Source organism: Physeter macrocephalus, chromosome 21 (genome assembly GCF_002837175.3).
Source record: "Physeter macrocephalus isolate SW-GA chromosome 21, ASM283717v5, whole genome shotgun sequence".
NCBI lineage: Eukaryota > Metazoa > Chordata > Mammalia > Artiodactyla > Physeteridae > Physeter > Physeter macrocephalus.
Window position 1 is genome coordinate 83,992,041 of NC_041234.1, and position 8,238 is coordinate 84,000,278.

Below are 8,238 nucleotides of genomic sequence, written 5' to 3' on the forward strand. Positions count from 1 at the left end.
TCCATTTTGAGCTTATTTTTCTGTATGGTGTTAGGGAGTGTTCTAATCTCATACTTTTACATGTACCTGTCCAGTTTTCCCAGCACCACTTATTGAAGAGGCTGTCTTTTCTCCACTGTATATTCTTGCCTCCAAACCCACAGCCAACATCATCCTCAATGGTGAATTCCTTGTTCTTTGAGTGTGACATATTGCTCACTAGTAAACCTTGTGGAGCTGGAATTTTCTTTATAGACACATTTTTGAATAGTGATTCATTTACCTAAGGGTTATAAAACTATTCAGGTTTTTTGTTTCTTTCCAGTTCAATCTTAGTAAGTTATATAATTTGGGGGGTAATTTGTTTGGTTTATACAGAGTGCTAAAATTTATGGGCATAATTTTGTTTATAATATATTTTATATTTGTTTTGTTGTCTGCAGTATCTATAATTAGGTACCCCACTTCATTCTTAATATTCTTTATTTCTGTTTTTTATCATATTTTTCCTTGATCAATCTTAACAGGAATTTTGTTTGTTTTATTAGTTTTTTCAAAGAATCATCTTTTGTCTTCATTCATTCCCTCTATTGTTTGCTTTTATCTATTTCATTCATTTATGCTTTTATTCATTATCATTTCCTTCTTTCTATCTTATCTGAATTTCTTCTACTGTTCTTTTACTAAGTTCTTAAAATATGTATAGTATATATAATTTTCAGAGCCACTTGGGAGTACATTTTAGACAGGATGACTGTTTAGCTCTAAATATTTCAGTATGTATTTTCTTAAAAACTGTTTTCTTACATAACCACACTTCAATTATCAAATTAGGAACCTAACACTAGTTCATTTCTATTATCTAATCTACAAAGGGAGATGCAAGAGGGAAGAGATATGGGAACATATGTATATGTATAACTGATTCACTTTGTTGTAAAGCAGAAACTAACACACCATTGTAAAGCAATTATACTCCAATAAAGATGTTTAAAAAATTTTTGCCAATTATGCTAATAATGTCATTTATATATAAAGATTTTCATTTTCTGGTCTAGGTTCCAGTCCAGGACCACACTTTGCATTTATTTGTGACGTCTCTTTAGTCTCCTTTAGTTTAGAACAGTTCCTCATTCTTTCTTAGTCTTTAATGACTTTGTTACTTTTGAAGAGTTTAGGCTAGTTATTTTTGTAAATTGCTCTCAAATTTTGTGTATTTGATGTTTTTCCATGACTAGATGCAGGCCACACAATTTGGCAGGATTACCACAGAAATAATATTGTGTTCTTCTCAGAACATTATATGAAGACTCAACTATGTTGATCTGTCCCCTTCTGTTGATACTAATTTTGATTAGCCACAGCCACTTGTGTTAATATCCATTGGAAATTCTTGCCCAAGTCAATTATTATTATGATGATTTGGTTGCCAAATTCTTATTCTGTAATCCCATCATTACTTTTACATTTGTTAGTTGGCATTCTAATGTAAGAATGTGATATTTTGCTCTTTGTTTGTTTACTTATAGTAGTATGGATTCATGCATTCTTATTTTATTTAATAGGTTATAATTCATAACCATCATTATTTTGATACCCAAATAGTCCTAGATCTGGCCAGTAAAAGCCCTTTCATACAGACATCTGTATCCCTTTGGCATGTACTCATCATTCTTTGAGCCCTTCCTTACTTTCTGACTCTACAGGATCCGCAGACTCATATTTTAATTTCTCAGCTCCAACTCTGGAATGAGTCATTTCATCAAGGAGTCCTGGGTACTATGTGTGCTTGTTGTTACTAGAGTGTCATTGCTTCTAGGCCCTCTATATCTATATAGGCCAAGCTATATACATTTCTGTTTATTTATATACATAAAATGCTAATTTGTTATAGTAATTATAAAGTTATAATTTTACATATATTTTATGATATGTATGCATGAAAATCAAGAGTTCACACTGATACGTCTAATTCTAGTCCAATATCACAGGGTTGATTCTAGCTTACCCCCTTTCCACAGTTGTAGCTCCCTTTTCCAACAGTGAGAAATCTGGCTCCCATTATCCATAATATATTTACTCATTTGCTCAATCCTATATTGCACAGAAAGCAGTTTTATGATTGCTAACCAATTCTACAGTGAGAAACAAACCTATAACTCAAGCTCAATATTTGTTTATAGGGTTTTTTGTTTTGTTTTGTTTTTAGACTGAGGATATATAGTCAAAATACTGCATTCAAACATTACTTGGGTTTATTCTGCCCCCTCCTTCAGTTTGGTTATAAGTTAGGTTCATTTGTTTCTGTTTTCATTTTATGTTTTCCCCATCCCTTTTTGAGTATGTGAAATATTAACATGGTTCCAAAAGTCAGAACTATAGACAAAAGTATTCTCAGAGAAATGTAACTACCTCCAACCTTTATATCCCATTTGCAGCCCCCATCCTTTCTACCCTGCCCCCACCCCAACATATGTATAAATCTCATTATTTCTGCTTTTTTTTCTTCGTATGTTTCCTTTTGCATAAATGAAGAGACATTTTTTCTTATTTTCCTTTTTGCTTACACAAAGATGACTTACAATAGACACTCTTTAACACTTTGCTTTTTCCATCCACTTATTGTATCCTGGAACTGATGTTCAGAGATTTTTTTCATTCTTTTTAAAAAATTATAATTAATAGACTTTTTTGGAACAGTTTTAGGTTTACACAATAAATTTAACCAAAAGTACAGAGTTACCATATGCCCCTTACTTCCCAACAATTTCCTCAATTTTTAACAGCCTGCATTAGTGTGGTACATTTACAAATGATGAGCCAATATTAATACACTATTATTGAAGCCCATAGTTTACATTGTTTCACTTTTTGTGTTGTACATCCTATCGGTTTTTGATAAATGTATAATGACGTTTTATCCATTATTACAGTATCATGCAGAAAAAAATTCCATTGTCTTAAAAATCTCCTGTGTTCCATTACCATATAATTAATCCCCATCACTCATTTTGCCCAACCCCCAACCACATTCCCCCCTGGTAACCACTAATGTGTCCTCTGCATCATGAGTTTGTTTCTGTTTTATTTTGTTCATTTGCTTGTTTTGTTTTGTTTTATTAGATTCCACATGAGTCGAATCATACAGTAGTTGTCTTTCTCTGTCTGACTTATTTCACTTAGCATAATACGTTCAAGGTTCATCCATGTTTTCAAAAATAGCAGGATTTCATTATTTTTTATGGCTGAATAGTATTCTGTTGTATATATAACCACATCTTCTTTATCCATTCATCCATTAATGGACACTTAGGTTGTTTCAATATCTTGGCTATTGTAAATAATGCTTCAGTGAACATAGGGGTGCATATATATTTTCAAATTAGTGTTTTTGTGTTCTTCAGTTAAATACCCAGATGTGGAATAGTTAAATCATATGGTACTTCTATTCTTAATTTTTTGAGGAATTTCCATACTGTTTTCCATAGTGGCTACACCAATTTACAGTCCCACCAAAAGTGTACGAGGGTTCCATTTTCTCTACATCCTCTCCAACATTTGTTATTTCTTGTCTTTTTGATAATAGCCATTCTAACAGGTATATCTTATTGTTTCTTGATTTTCATCTCCCTAATAATTAGTAATGTTGAACATCTTTTAACATACCCATTGGCCACCTATATGTCCTCTTTGGAAAAATGTCTGTTCAGATCCTCTACCAATTTTTAATCGGATTGTTTTGTTGTTGTTGTTGAGTCATATAAGTTCTTTATATATTTTAGATATTAACCCCTTATCAGATATATGATTTGCAAATATTTTATTTCTGGGGTCCATTGATCTCTGTGTCTGTTTTTGTGCCAGTGCCATACTGTTTTGAGGACTATAGCTTTGTAATATAGTTTGAAATCAGGGAACATGATACTTCCAGCTTTTTTCTTCTTTCTCAAGATTTTCTGGCTATTCGAGATCTTTTGTGGTTCCATACAAATTTTAGAATTATTTGTACCAGTTCTATGAAATGTTATTGGAATTTGAAAGGGATTGCATAGAATCTGTAGATGTTTTGGGTAGTATGGACATTTTAACAATATTAATTCTTCCGATCCATGAACATGGGATATCTTTCCTTTTATTTTATTTGTGTGTGTGTGTGTGTTCTTCAATTTCTTTCATCAGTGTCGTATAGTTTTCAGTGTACAGGTTTTTCACCTCCTTGGTTAAACTTATTCCTAGTTATTTTATTGTTTCTATGCAATTGTAAATGGGATTGTTTTCTTAATTTCTTTTTCTGATTATTTGTTATTAGTGTATAGAAGTGCCACAGATTTCTGTATATTGATTTTGCATCCTGTGACTTTACTGATTTAATTGATTAGTTCTAAGAGTTTTTTTTTTGATGGAGTCTTTAGGACTTTCTATATATAGTATCATGTAATCTACAAATAGGGACAGTTTCACTTCTTCCCTTCCAATCTGGGTGCCTTTTATTTCTTTTACTTGTCCAATTGTTGTGGCTAGGACTTCCAATACTATGTTAAATAGAAATGGCGAGAATGGGCATCCTTGTCTTGTTCCTGATTTTAGAGAAAAGCTCTCAACTTTTCACCATTGTGTCTGTTTTTAGCTGAGAGTTTGTCATATATGGCCTTTATTATGTTGAGGTATGTTCCTTTTGTACCTACTTTGTTGAGAGTATTTGTCATATGTGGACGTTGAATTTTGTTAATATTTTTTTTGCAACTATTGAGATGATCATATAATTTTTATCCTTCATCTTGTTAATGTGATGTGCAAGTTGATTGATTTGTGGATGTTGAACCATCCTTCTATCTCTGGAATAAATCCCACTTGATTGTGGCGAATGATCCTTTTAATTTATTGTTGGGTTCAGTTCACTAATATTTTATTGAGGATTTTTGCATCTATGTTCATCATGGATAGGGGTCTGTAATTTCCTATTTTTGTGGTGTCCTTGTCTGGTTTAGGTGTTAGGGTAAGGCTGGCTTCATAAAATGTGTTTGGAAGGTTTCTCTCTTCAGAGTTTTGGAAGAGATTGAGAAGGATAGATATTGAATCTTCTTTGAATGTTTTCTAGAATTTGCCAGTGAAGCCATCTGGTCCTGGGCTTTTGTTTGTTGGGAGAGTTTCAAATTATTATTTCAATCTCCCTACTATGAGTCTTTTCAGAATTTCTCTTCATTCATGATTCTATTTTTTGAGATTATATGTTTTTATGAATTTATCCATTTCTTCTAGGTCTTCAATTTGTTGGCATATAATTGTTCTTAGTAGTCAATTATAACCCTAGTCATATTATAATACTAGTAGTCTCTTATAATCCTTTGTATTTCTGTGCTATCAAGTGTAACTTCTCCTGTTTAATCTATGATTTTGAGTTCTCTCTCTTTTTTTCCTTTGTTAGTCTAGCTAAATATTTGCTGATTTTGTTTATCTTTTCAAAGAACCAATTCTCAGTTTTATGGATCTTTTCTATTGTTTTGTGTTCTTGTCTCTATTTCATTGATTTCCCTTCTGATCTTTATAATTTCCGTCCTTCTTCTAATTTTGGGCCTCCTTTATTCTTATTTTTCTAGTTTTTTATGTGCAAAATTAGATTATTTGAATTTTTTCTTATTTCTTGAGGTAGGTCTGTATTGCTATGAACTTCCTTCTTAGAACCACTTTTGCAGCATCCTATAGATTTTGGTATGCCATATTTCTGTTTTCATTTGTCTGTAGGTATTTTTAAATTTCTCCTTTGATTTCTTTGATGACCCATTGGTTGTTCAGTAGCATGTTTTTAATCTCCACGCTTCTGTGTTTTTTCCTGTTTTTTTTCTTTGTGATTGATTTCTAGTTTCATACCATTTGGTTGGAAAAGATGCCGAAAGTGATTCAACCTTATTGAATTTATTAAGACTTGTTTTCTGACCCAAAATGTGTTCTATCCTGGAGAATGTTCCATGTGCACTTGAGAAGAAAGTGTATTCTGCTGCTTTTAGATGGTATATTCTATATATATCTATCTATTAAGTTAATCTGGTAAATGTGTCATTTACATTCATTGTTTCCTTTTTGGTTTTATGTGTCAATGATCTATCCATTGACGTAAGTAGCATGTTAAAGTCCCCTATTATTGTATTGCTTTCAATTTCTCACTTTAAGTCTATTATATTTGCTTTATATATCTTGGTGCTCCTCTGTTGGGTGCATATACATTTATAAATGTTATATCTTCTTGCTGGACTGACCCCTTTATCAATATATAATGACATTCTTTGTGTTTTGTTGAAGTCTTTGACTTAAAGTCTATTTTATCTGATATGAGTATAGCTACTGCAGCTTTCTTTTCATTTTCATTTAAATGGAATATCTTTTCCCACCCATTCACTTTCAGACTGTGTGTGTCCTTTCTTCTGAAATGAGTCTTTTGTAGGCAGCATATAGAAGGATCTTGCTTTTATATCAATTCAGCTACTCTATATATTTTGATTGGCAAATTTAGTCCTTGGCAAATTTAGTCCATTTTCATTTAAAGTGATTATTGGTAGGTATGTACTTATTGCCATTTAGTTAATTATTTGCTGGCTGTTTTTGTAGTCCTCTATGTTCCTTTCTTCTTCTTCTCTCTCTCCCCCCTTGTATTTTGTTGGGGTGTTTTAGTGTTATTCTCATCTTCTTTTGTGTATTTATTGTAAGGTTTTTGTGGTTACTGAGGTTCACGTATGACATCCTAGGTATTATTGGGGTGGCCAGAAGGTTTATTTGTTTTTTTCCATAAGTGGCTCTAGTAGTGCTTAGTTGTCTTTAACTTCATTCAAAACAATTTTGTTAGACTGTATTGTGACAGCTGTCATATCAGCGTGCATTAAAAAAAAGACTTATCAAAATTGGTGAATTTTTGTGTAGCCATTTTAATATTGAAGATGGAAGAAAAGAGCAACGTTTTCTGCATATTATGCATTATTATTTCAAGAAAGGTGAAAACACAACTGAAATGCAAAAAAAAAAGATTTATGCAGTGTATGGAGAAAGTGCTGTGACTGACTGAACGTGTCAAAACTGGTTTGTGAAGATTTGTGCTTGAGATTTCTTGCTCGATGAGGCTTCACGGTTTGGGTAGACCAGTTGAAGTTGATAGCGATCAAATTGAGACTTTCACAGAACAATCAACGTTATACCATGTGGGAGATAGCCGACATACTCAAAATATCCAAATCAATTGTTGAAAATCATTTGCACCAGTTTGGTTATATTAATCACTTTGATGTTTGGGTTCTACATAAGTTAAGCGAAAAAAACCTTCTTGACCATATTTCCCCATGCGATTCACTACTTAAATGTAATGAAAACGTTTTGTTTTTAAAACAAATTGTGACAGGGAATGAAAAGTGGATACTGTACAATAATGTGGAATGGAAGAGATCATGTGGCAAGTGAAATGAACCACCACCAACCATACCAAAGGCCACTCTTCATCCAAAGAAGGTGATGTGTATATAGTGGGATTGGAAGGGAGCCATCTATTATGAGCTCCTTCTGGAAAACTAAACAATTAATTCCAACAAGTACTGCTCCCAATTAGACCAACTGAAAGCAGCACTCAATGAAAAGCGTCCAGAATTAGTCAACAGAAAACACATAATCTTCCATCAGGATAACGCAAGACCACATGTTTCTTTGATGACCAGGCAAAATCTGTTACAGCCTGGCTGGGAAGTTCTGATTCATCCCCCGTTTTTACAAGACATTGCACCTTCGGATTTCCATTTATTTCAGGCTTTACAAAATTCTCTTAATGTAAAAATTTCAATTCCCTGGAAGACAGTAAAAGGCACTTGGAACAGTTCTTTGCTCAAAAAGATAAAAAGTTTTGGGAAAATGGAATTATGAAGTTGCCTGGAAAATGGGAGAAGGTAGTTGGACAAAACAATGAATATGTTGTTCAATAAAGTTCTTAGTGTTGGACAGCTATATAGAACACTCCCTAACACCATACACAAAAATAAACTCAAAATGGATTAGAGACCTAAATGTAAGACTGGACACTATTAAACTCTTAGAGGAAAACATAGGAAGAACACTCTTTGACATAAAACACAGCAAGATCTTTTTTGATCCACCTCCTAGAGTAATGGAAACAAAAACAAAAATAAACAAATGGGACCTAATGAAACTTCAAAGCTTTTGCACAGCAAAGGAAACCATAAACAAGACGAAAAGACAACCCTCAGAATGGGAGAAAATATTTGCAAA